The sequence below is a fragment of the Hippopotamus amphibius genome, chromosome 2, assembly GCF_030028045.1.
Source record: "Hippopotamus amphibius kiboko isolate mHipAmp2 chromosome 2, mHipAmp2.hap2, whole genome shotgun sequence".
In the NCBI taxonomy this organism is placed as follows: domain Eukaryota; kingdom Metazoa; phylum Chordata; class Mammalia; order Artiodactyla; family Hippopotamidae; genus Hippopotamus; species Hippopotamus amphibius.
In genome coordinates this window covers 114,610,304-114,623,513 of record NC_080187.1, presented here as the reverse complement: position 1 = coordinate 114,623,513, position 13,210 = coordinate 114,610,304, and positions in this window count along the sequence as shown.

Below are 13,210 nucleotides of genomic sequence, written 5' to 3'. Positions count from 1 at the left end.
GCACCCTCAGGCACTCGGGCGGGGCTAGATTAAAACCCCTTGGAGCACTGGCAGCAGGGAGGCTGCGGAGAAACAAACAAACAAAAAAACCCTGAGAAAGGCCCAACTCTGAGACTTTCTGTTTACACCTGAGCCACCGGCGTCCGTCTGCAACAGGCACTTCCAAGCCCGACTGAAACAACAGTGCGCCACTGCTCACTCACTCCCAGGGGAAGGAGCCACTACTGTACCCTCTCCCTCCCCACACACCAATACTTACAGACGAACAATAAAGGAACCTCTGCTGGTCACAGAATAATACAAAAAACCCAAGGCGAGTAGGAGGACACTTACAGCTGAGACTCTAAAGAAACAGAAATATTAGTATCAATTCTACTGAACTGGTCCATTCTGGGATGAGTTCTGGATTTTTTTTTTCTTTTTCTCTCCCTTTTTTATTTTTCCATTAATAATTACAATCTTAGTCCTAAGGGATCTACAAGTTTTACAACATATTTTCTTAATTCTATTTTTTATTCTATTTTTATATTTTTGCCTTTTTATATACTTCTATTTCTAGCTAAGTTTTTGGTAGTACGGACAACATATCTCTCATAGCTTCCTTTCATCCTATCTTTTATACATTTCTATTCCTTTCCTTTTATTTGCATATTTCCGGTCACACTACGCTCTTCTGTTCACCTGTCTTCCATCCATTTTTAGTTTATTTTATCTTAACATACTTATAAGCAACACTATCAATCTGCTCAGACTCCTTGCTCTATTTTCCAGATGACACACCGCCTTGGTATTTAATGTTAGGTTTTTTTCTTTATCTTAGCTCTTAGTACAATTGTCTAATTTCATTCTAAGAATCTCCATTCTGACTGGTGGTACTCTAGCTCTTTTTTATATTTGATCCTAGCTTACAAAATCTCCCTGGATTAGCGTTTGTATGTGTAAGGTGTTATTTGTTTGTTTGTTTTTGCTTTTGTTTCTGTTTTGTTCTGTTTTGATTTTGAATTTCCTTGGGATTTCTCTTTGAATATCTGGTAGTGTACTGGGATTCTTCTGTCAGGTCTTTCCAGAGACTTCTGTCCTAATGGATTCAGTAATTATGTGTCTTATACATGTATGTGTTTCCTAGACTTAATATTTGTTTAATCCAACACTCGGACATTAGTTTGGGGCATGAACAGTCTTCTATAAACCCCTCTATTGCCGGGACAAGCAACCCTAAAAGTTTGGACTACCATGAGGAAACAAAGAAACACCATGCAGACAAAGGAGCAGGAAAAAAAACCCACAAGACCAAATAAATGAAGAGGAAATACGAAAAATGCCTGAAAAAGAATTCAGAGTAATGATAGTAAAAATGATACAAAATCTCGATAACAAAATAGAGAATGTACAAGAAACAGTTCATAAGAACTCAGAAAAACAAAGAGCAATGGATAACAAAATAACTGAAATTAAAAACACTCTAGATGGTATAACCAGCAGAATGACTGAGGCTGAAGAACGAACAAGTGAGTTGGAAGATAGAATGGGAGAAATAAACGCCACAGAGCAGGAAAATGAAAAAAGAATAAAAAGAATAGAAGACAGTCTCAGAGACCTCAGTGATAACATTAAGTGCACCAACATTCGAATTATACGCATCCCAGAAGAAGAAGAACAAAAGAAAAGGTCTGAGAAAATATTTGAAGAGGTTATACTGGAAAACTTCCCCAACATGGGAAAGGAATTAATTAACAAAGTTCAAGAAGCACGGAGAGTCCCATACAGAATAAACCCAAGCAGAAATACACCAAGGCACATATTAATCAAGCTAACGACAATTAAACACAAAGAAAAACTATTAAGAGCAGCAAGAGAAAAGCAACAAATAACATATAAAGGAAAATCCATAAGGATAACAGCTGACCTTTCTACAGAAACCCTGCAGGCCAGAAGGGAATGGCAGGATATACTGAAAGTCCTGAAAGAGAGAAACCTACAGCCAAGAATACTCTACCCAGCAAGAATCTCATTCAGATTTGAGGGAGAAATCAAAAGCTTTCCAGACAAGCAAAAGTTAAGAGAATTCAGCACCACCAAACCAGCCTTACAACAAGTGCTAAAGGAACTTCTCTACGTAGGAAACACAAGAAAAGGAAAACACCTACAAATACAAACCCAAAACAATTAAGAAAATGGTAATTGGAACACAAATGTCAATATTCACTTTAAATGTAAATGGATTAAATACTCCAACCAAAAGACACAGGCTGGCTGAATGGATACAAAAACAAGACCCTTCTATATGCTGCCTACAAAAAACCCACTTCAGACCAAGGGATACATATAGACTGAAAGGAAAGGGATGGAAAAAGATATTCCATGCAAATGGAAATCAAAAGAAAGCTGGCATAGCACTACTCATATCAGACAAATTAGACTTTAAAGTAAAGCCTATTACAAGAGACAAGGAAGGACACTGTATAATGATCAAGGAATCCATCCAAGAAGAACATATCAAAATGGAAAATATCTATACACCCAACACAGGAACACCTCAATACATAAGGCGAATGCTAACAGCCATAAAATGGGAAATCGACAGTAACACAATAACAGTGGGAGACTTGAACACCCCACTTACATCAATGGACAGATCATCCAAACAGAAAATAAAGACACACAAGCTTTAAATGACACATTAGACCATCTCAACTTAATGGATATTTATAGCATATTCCATCCAAAAATGACAGAATACACTTTCTTCTCAAGTGCACACACAACATTTTCTAGGAGAGATCACTTCTTGGGTCACAAATCAAACCTCAGCAAATTCAAGAAAATTGAAATCATATCATGCATCTTCTCAGACCACAACACCATGAGACTAGATATCAATGACAGGAAAAAACTGCAAAAAATACAAACACATGGAGGCTAAACAATTCACTATTAAACAACCAAGAAATCATTAAAGAAATCAAGGAGGAAATCAAAAAAAATCTAGAAACAAATGACAGTGAAAACACAACAACCCAAAACCTATGGGATGCAGCAAAAGCAGTTCTAAGAGGGAAGTTTATAGCAATACAGTTCTACCTTAAGAAACAAGAAAAATATCAAATAAACAACCTATCCTTACACATAAAACAATTAGCGAAAGAAGAATAAAGAAACCTCAAAGTGAGCAGAAGGAAAGAAATTGTAAAGATCAGATCAGAAATAAATGAAAAATAATGAAAGGAAACAAATAGCAAAAATTAATGAAACTAAAATGTGTTTCTTGAGAAAATAAACAAAATTGATAAACCATTAGCCAGACTTATCAAGTAAAAAAGGGAGAAGATGCAAATCAACAGAATTAGAATTTAAAAGGGAGAAGTAACAGACACTGCAGAAATACAAAAGATCATGAGAGACTACTACAAGCAACTATATGCCAATAAATTGGATAACCTGGAAGAAATGGATACATTCTTAGAAAAATACAAGCTTCCAAGACTGAACCAGGAAGAAATAGAAACCATGAACAGACCAATCACAAGTATGGAAATTGAGGCTGTGATTAACAATCTCCCAACAAAAAAAAGCCCAGGGCCAGATGGAATCATGGGCGAATTCTATCAAACATTTAGAGAAGAGCTAACACCTATCCTTCTCAAATTCTTCCAGAGTATAGCAGAAGGAGGAACACCCCCAAACTCATTCTACAAGGCCACCATCACCCTGATACCAAAACCAGGCAAAGATGTCACAAAAAAAGAAAATTACAGACCAATACCACTGATGAATATAGATGCAAAAATCCTCAACAAAATACTAGCTAACAGAATCCAACAGCACATTAAAAAGATCATACACCATGATCAAGTGGGGTTTATCCCTGGGATGCAAGGATTCCTCAATATACACAAATCAATCAATGCGATACATCATATCAACAAATTGAAGGACAAAAACCATATGATCATCTCAATAGATGCAGAAAAATCTTTTGACAAAATTCAACATCCATTTATTATAAAAACTCTCCAGAAAATGGGCATAGAAGGAAATTACCTCAAAATAATGAAAGCTATATATGAGAAACCAAAATCCAACATCATTCTACATGGGGAAAAACTGACAGAATTCCCTCTAAGAACAGGAACAAGACAAGGGTGTCCACTCTCACCATTATTATTCAACATAGTTTTGGAAGTTTTAGCCACAGCAATCAGAGAAGAAAAAGAAATAAAAGGAATCCAAATTGGAAAAGAAGTAAAATTGTCACTCTTTGCAGGTGACATTATATTTTACATAGAAAACCCGAAAGACTCTACCAGAAAACTGCTAGCACTAATTGATGAGTTTAATAAAGTAGCAGGATGGAAAATTAATGCGCAGAAATCTCTTGCACTACTACACACTAACAACAAAAGAGCAGAAAGAGAAATTAAGGAAACTCTCCCATTCACCATTGCAACAAAAAGAATTAAATACCTAGGAATAAACCTGCCTAAGAAGGCAAAAGATTTGTATGCAGAAATCTTTAAGACATTGGTGAAAGAAATCAAAGATGACACAAAACAGATGGAGGGACATAACATGTTCCTGGATTGGAAGAATCAACATAGTGAAAATGAGTGTACTACCCAAAGCAATTTACAGATTCAATGCAATCCTGATCAAATTACCAATGGCATTTTTCACAGAACTAGAGCAGGAAATCTTACGATTTGTATGGAAATGCAACAGACCCCAAATAGCCAAAGCAATCTTGAGAAGGAAAGACAGAGTTGGTGGAATTAGGCTTCCTGACTTCAAACTATACTACAAGTCCATGGTGAACACGAGTGTATGGTATTGGCAGAAAAATAGAAAGGAAGATCAATGGAACAGAATAGACATCTCAGAGGTAATCCCAAACACATATGGGCACCTTATCTTTGACAAAGGAGGCAAGAATATACAATGGAAAAAAGACAGCCTCTTCAATAAGTGGTGCTGGGAAAATTGGGCAGCTACATGGAAAAGAATGCAATTAGAACGCTTCCTAACACCATACACAAATTAAACTCAAAATGGATTAAAGACCTACATGTAAGGCCAGACACTATCAAACTCCTAGAGGAAAACATAGGCAGAACACTCTATGACATCCATCAAAGCAAGATCCTCTTTGACCCACCTTCTAGAATAACAGAAATAAAATCAAGAATAAACAAATGGGACCTCAGGAAACTTGAAATCTTTTGCACAGCCAAAGAAACCATAAACAAGACAAGAAGGCAACCCTCAGAATGGGAGAAAACAGTTGCCATCGAAGCAACGGACAAAGGATTAACCTCCAAAATATACAAGCAGCTCATGCAGCTTAATACCAAAAAAGCAAATAACCCAATCCACAAATGGGCAGAAGACCTAAATAGACATTTCTCCAAAGAAGACATACAGATGGCCAACAAACACATGAAAAGATGCTCAACATCACTAATCATCAGAGAAATGCAAGTCAAAGCCACTTGAGGTATCATCTCACACCGGTCAGAATGACCATCATCAAAAATCTAGAAACAAAAAATGCTAGAGAGGATGTAGAGAAAAGGGAACTCTCTTGCACTGTTGGTGGGAATGTAAGTTGGTACAGCCACTATGGAAAACAGTTTGGAGGTTCCTTAAAAAAATAAAAATAGAACTACCATATGACCCAGTAATCCCACTGTTGGGCATATACCCAGAGAAAACCATAATCCAAAAAGAAACATCTACCATAATGTTCATTGCAGCACTATTTACAATAGCCAGGACATGGAAGCAGCTTAAATGCCCATCAACAAATGAATGGATGAAGAAGATGTGTCATATATATACAATGGAATATCACTCAGCTATAAAAGAGAATGAGATGGAGCTCTATGTAATGAGGTGGATAGAGCTAGAGTCTGTCACACAGAGTAAAGTAAGCCAGAAAGAGAAAAACAAACATTGCTTGCTAACTCATATATACGAAATCTAAAAAAAAGAAAAAAAAATGGTAGTGATGAACCCAGTGACAAGACAAGAATAAGGATGCAGATGCAGAGAATGGACTGGAGGACATGAGGTTGGGGGGGGAGGGGGTGAAGGGGAAGCTGGGATGAAGTGATAAAGTAGCATAGACATATATATACTACCAAGTGTAAAATAGATAGCCATTGGGAAGTTGCTATATAAGAAAGTGAGATCAACTCGATGATGGATGATGCCTTAGAGGGCCGGGATGGGGAGGGAGGGAGGGAGTCATGGGAGGAAGGGGATATGGTGATATATATATAAATAGAACTGAGTGAGTCTGGTGTACCTCAAAAACTGGTCAGCCATGAGACGAAGCGAGAGAGTAGCACAGACATATATATACTACCAACTGTAAAATAGTCAGTGGGAAGTTGTTGTATAACAAAGGGATTCCAACTCGAGGATGGAAGATGCCTTAGAGGACTGGGGCGGGGAGGGTGGGGGGGACTCGAGGAGGGGGGAGTCAAGGAAGGGAGGGAATATGGGGATATGTGTATAAAAACAGATGATTGAACCTGGTGTACCCCCCCCCCCAAAAAAAAAAACAAACAAAACAAAACTGGTCAGCCATATAGATCTAGATCTTGAACTTCCAAACTTGAGGTTCAAATAACCCTAACTCTAGCCCTAGTCCCAGCGCTACCAATAACACTAATGTTAACCTTAACCCTAACATTGGCTTCTATCCTAGCGCTAGGTTTAGCCTCAGACCTTATCTTAACCTTAACCATAACCTTAACTTCAAACACATACCTAACTCTAAGCCTAAGTCTAGCCCTAAGCCTAATTTTAAATATGTCACAATGAGATGGTTAGAGTTCAATGTGTGAGAAGGGGCCAATTTTCCTTAAAAAAGGATTCCAAATAATGGATGGATATTCCTATGTCTAGGAGATGGAATTTAATTCCCTTCCCCTTATGTGTAGGTTTGACTTAGTAACTCAATTCCAGAGAGTATGGAAAGAGGAAAATAGCAAATTTACAGTGGAGAAACTTGGTGGGAGAAAGCTTACCCAAATGATCAAAGTTAACATCACCAGCAATGGCATGTTGCTATCACGTATTCCTCATGTGTGATTAAAAGGGGACTATACTTCTGTGGAATTCTTCCGCCAAGCTCATAACTCAAATATAATCATAATAAAGTACCATGCAAACCCAAATTTAAGGACTTTCTACAAAATACGTCATTAGTACTCTTCAAGGTGGAGTCTAAAGTTTATGAGAAAAAAAGGAAAGACTGGAACAATGTTACAGATCAGAGGAGGCTAAAGAAATATGGTGACTAAATATAATGTGGTGTACTGGATAGAATCCTGAAACAGAAAAAGGACATCAGTGAAAAAATTGTGAAACCTAAATAAAACCTATACTTTACTTAACAACATTGCACCAAGGTTAATTTCATAGTTTTGACAAATGTACCCTAGCTATGAAAGATGCTAACTTTAGGGGTAACTGCATGAAGGGAACACTTTGTACTATCTGTGCAACTTTTCTATGAATCTAAAATTGTTCCCCACAAAATGTTAAGGGAATTATTAAGCTTTTATACCTATTAATTATAATTGTAATTATATAATTATATAATTACAATTATATAGTTATAGAATATATATTATATTATATATTTCACATATTATTAGTTATCTATATATAATATAATATATTTTATTATATTATTATCATATATAATTACTATTATTAATATATAAATTATTATATATTATTAATATATAAAAATATATATTATATTTATAATAATAATATATCATGTATTAATATATTTAATTTTAATGTATACATAACATATTTACATATCAATTTAATACATATTAATAATTTTAGTAATATAATATTATTAATTATATATAATTAATTTAGTAATTATTAATAATTAATTATTAATATAGTGATTATTATTGGCTATTGATATGTTAATAAATATATAATTGATATATTATTAGTATATAATATGTTAATATATGTCAATGTGTTAATATATATAGAATGTTGTTTTAATGTTAACATATTAATATATTAATAGAATTATATATATTAATTATAGCTATTAATAACTGTGTAAGAGAGTAACTACAGAGATCAAATTGATGAATAACTGCTCTTTTGTATACATAAAATCTAAAACTAGAAACAATGTCTGAATTATAAATTCACTGCTGTGCATCTAATGGAATAACTATTTCAAGCAATATCATTAAAAGAAAGTTTAATATTTTCACAAATATTATCATGGATTAACACTTTTCTTTACATAAATCATATAGTAAAGGAACAAAACAAACCAGGGGAGGGAAGGAAAATAATGTAGATCTTTTAGAATGTATTTGAACTTAAATGACTACCAGATTAAAACAGGAAGATGTAGGTATAGGTGAACATGGTAATTCCATAGCAATTACAAATCAAAAACTGACAGTAGACACAAAAACCAGAGAAAAAGGAATGCAAGTATCCCATTAAAGAAAATGATCAAATCACAGTGAAGAAGCTCAAAGAAAAAGAAAAGAACAGAGAAGATTTACAAAACGACCAGAAAACAAGTAATAAAATCACAATAAGTACATACCTATTAATAATCATTTTAAATGTAAATAGAGTAAATGTTCCAATCAAAAGATTTAGGGTGCCTGTATTTCAAAAAAGACCGATCTATATGCTGCTTGCCGTTGACTTACTTCAGAGCTAAAGAGATGGAAAAAATGTTTCATGCAAATGGAAACAACAGGAAAGCTGGGGTTGCAATACTCACATCAAACAGAAGAATCAAAATAGCCTTTAAAATAAAGTCTGAAACAAAAGCCAAATAATTGTATTATATAATGATAAAAAGATCAATACTAAAAGAGGATATAGCATTTGTTAACATACATGCACCGAACATAAGAGGACCTAAATATATACAGCAAATATTAACGGACATAGAAAAAGAAATTGATAGTAATGGAATAACAGCAGAGGACTTTAACACCCCACTCACATGAATGGACAGATAATTCAGACAGAAAATCAGTAGGGAAATTGTGGTCTTAAACCACATATACCACCTGGACTTGATAGCTGTAGAACATTCCATCCAAAACAGCAGAACATTCTTTTCAAGTGCACAAGATTTCAATTTCAAGATTGAAATTATATCTTTTTTTTACCACAACAGTATACAACTAGAAATTAATTACAAAAAAAATAGAAAAAACAAACACATGGAGACACGCTACTTTGAAACCAACGGGTCAATGAAGAAATCAAAGAGGAAATCAGAAAATAACTTGAGACAAATGTAAATAAGGCCAAACCTCCCAAAACCTATGGGACGCAGCAAAGGCAGTATTTAGAGGGAAGATTATAGGAATTCAGGCCTTCTCAAGAAACAAGAAAAATGTCAAATAAACAACCTATCCTACCCTTTATGGACATTAGAGAGAAAAAAAAAGTTAAAAATAAAGATCAGAGAGGAAAGAAATGAGAGAGACCAAAAATTTGATAGAAAAGATCAAGGAAACTAAGAGCTAGGTTTTTGTAAAGATACACATAACTCATATGCCAGGCTCATCAAGAAAAAACGAGAAAGCACACAAATGAACAAAATAAGAAATGAAAGAAGAGAAATTATAACCGATATCACAGAGCTTAAAATATCCTAGACAATACTACAAACAGCTATGTGCCAACAAATCAGATGGTGAGAAAAAATGGATAAATTTCTAGAAACATACAATCTTCCAAGACTGAATCAGGAAGAAAGGGACAACTTGAACAGACTGATCACTAGTAGTGTAATTGAAATAGTAATCAAAACACTCCCATGAAACAAAAGTCCAGGACTAGATGGCTTCACAGGGAATTCTATCAAACAACGTAAATTGTAATGTCAATCAGTGCAGCCACTATGCAGAAGGGTATGGAGATTCCTCAAAAAATTTAAAACATAACTACCATATGATCCAGCAATTTCATTCCTGGGCATTTACCTGAAGAAAACAAAAAACACTAATTCAAAAAGTTATGTGCACCTCTATGTTCATTGCAGCAGTATTTACAATAGCTGAGATACAGAAGCAACCTAAGTGCCCACCAATAGATGAATGAATAAAGAAGTTGTGGTATGTGTGTGTATATATATATATATATATATATATATATATATTGCAATTCCACACATATTGCAACAACATGGATGGACCTAGGGCGTATTATGCTAAGTGAAATAAGTCAAAGAGAGAAAGACAATAGTTTATGCTCTCATTTATACATGGAATCTAAAAAACAAACATCACAAAATAGAAACACGGTTATAGGTACAGAGAACAAAGAGCTGGTTGCCAGAGGGGAAGAGGGTTGGGAAAGGGGAGAACTAGGTGAGGGTACAAACTTCCAGTTGCAAAAAAAAAGTCATAGGTATGAAATGTACACTGGGGGGAATACAGTTAATAACTAGGTGATATCTCTGTATGGTGACAGGTTGTAACTAGACTTATCATTGAGATCATTTTGAAATATGCAGATGTATCAAAACACTGTTTCGTGTAACAGGAACTAACATAGTGTTCAGGTCAACTCATACTTCAAGAAACAAACATTAAAATCTCATAGAAAAAGAGATCAGATTTGCAATTACCAGAGGTGGGCAGTGGGTGGAGGGGGAGTTGGATGAAGGCAGTTAATAGGTACAAACTTCCAGTTACAAGATAAGTAAGTAGTATGGATGTAATTATAATATGATAAATATAATTAACACTGCTGCATATTGTATATGAAAGTTATTAAGAGAGCAGTCTTAAGAGGGACTTCCCTGGTGGCACTGTGGTTAAGAATCCACTTGCCAATGCAGGGGACACAGGTTCAATGCCCGCTCCAGGCTCCATGAAGATCCCACATGCTGTGGAGCAACTAAGCCCATGCACCAAAACTACTGAACATGTGCTCTAGAGCTCGTGAGCCACAGCTATTGAGCCCATGTGCCACAACCACTGAAGCCTGCAAGCCTAGAGCCCATGCTCTGCAGCAAGAGAAGCCCCCGCAAAAAGAAGCCCGCGCACTGCAACGAAGAGTAGCCCACGCTCACTGTGACTAGAGAAAGCCTGTGCGCAATAACAAAGACCCAAAGCAGTCAATAAATAAATAAATAAATAAATAAATAAATAAATGAATTTATTTTAAAAAAGAGAGAGAGTAGTCTTGAGTTCTCATCACAAAGGAAAAAATTATCTATTTGTTTAGTTATTATCTATAATATATGAGGTGATGGATGGTCACTAAAATTTATGGTCATCATTTCATGATGTATGTAAATCAAACCATTATGTTGTACAGCTTAAACTTATACAGTGCTGTATGTCAACTATATCCCAATAAAACTGGAAGAAAAAAAGGAAAAAATGGATGGAACTCTAAAAAAAGAAAAAAGAAAGATGGGTTATGCCTGGAATTCAATACATAAAAATAAAAAGAAATAAATTATTTGGGCAGAGATATCTATGGTATATAATTTCAAGTCTAGTGTTCAATAGTAAGTTATAAGACGTGAAAAGAAACATAAAAATGTGTTCATACTAGGGTGAAAATAAAACAATAGAAATTGTCTTTAAGTATTCTCAGATATTGTATTTTTCAAACAAAGAATTCAAAGCAGCCTTAAGGGACACCGTCGAGTGGATCAACAATATGCAATATAGTGGTCCCAGGAGAAGAGGCAGAGAAAGGGACAGAAAGTTTATTCAAAGAAATAATACCCAGCAAATTTGTCCTTCAGAACTGGAAGGAGAGAGAGAGTTTTCCAGAGAAGCAAAAGCTGAAGGAGTTCATCACCACTCGATCAGTCTTACAAGAAATGTTCAAGGGAGCTCTACAAGCTGAAATGAAGAGATGCTAACTAGTAAAAGGAAAATACACCAAAGTATAAAACAACTCCCTGGGACAGGTAAGTATACAGTTAAATTCAGAGTACTCTGATGTTGTAACGGTGGTAAGGCATTTATATAACATATCCCTTAAAACTCATATAGTATATCAATTATAATTCCAGTGTTAGGCCAAAAGATAAAAGTATTAAAAATAACTATAACTACAAAAGAACTAAGGGAGCCATGTTTGAAGAATTAGATGAAAATATAAGTCAACAGAGAAACTCAATAAAGAGCTACAAATTGTGAAATAAGAAAGCAAATATAAATTCTGAAATTGAAAACTACAATAAAGAAAATGAAAAATTGGTTAGAGGGGTTCAACAGTATATTTGAGATGGAAGAAGGAAGAATCCGTAAACTTGAAGGTAGATTAATAGATTTTAATGTAAAAGCAAAGAGAAAAGATTTGGAGGAGTGTGAGTTATGGCCCCCATTAAGTACAACAGCATGTGTGCAGTGAGTCTCAGAAACAAGGGAGAGAAAGGAGAGGAAAAAAAAAATAACTGTAGGCATAACGGCTGAAAACTTACCAAATTTGATGGGAAACATTACAGATTTAGTGAATACCTCTAGTAAAATGAAAGCAAGCAGATCCACTTTAAGACACATCAGAGTCAAAGTGTGGAAAATCCAAGGAAAAATCTTGAAAATGGCAAGAGAGAAACTTTCTCCATGTATGAGGGGACCACAGTAAGATTAGTCACTGACTTCCAATCAGAAACAGTAGAGGGAAGGCTGTGAGGTGACATATTCAGAGAGCTGAAAGAAATAAAACTGTCAATCAAGGATTCAATGTCTAGAAATCCTATCCTCCAAAAAAGAAAGCAAAATAAAAATATTCCCAGATAAACAAAGACCGGGAGAATTGGCTGCTAGAAGTCCAACTTACAGCAATTACTGAAGGAAGACTTCTGAACTGAAAACAACAAAAACAAAAACAAAAAACTTGCTTCCTAGATTTGAAAATGCTGGAATCATTTGTTAAAAGATGTGTTTATCTGTACAGAATGTTCCAAAAGTTTTTGTCCAGTTTATTGATTTCAGAAGCAAGGATGCTGCAAACATGAAAAATTTACTCTGGAGGTTTCACTATTTCAATATGATTTATATTTCATAGCTTTGAAAAATTTGAATAACTATTGATTTAATGTTTAAGTCCCTGCAGCTGAATAGAGTGAAAATTAATTTTTTTTAATTTCTTAAATATTTTGAAACTCACATAGCTAAAGAAGTATGCGAGAAGTTTAAATTCTGTGTCTGGGCTA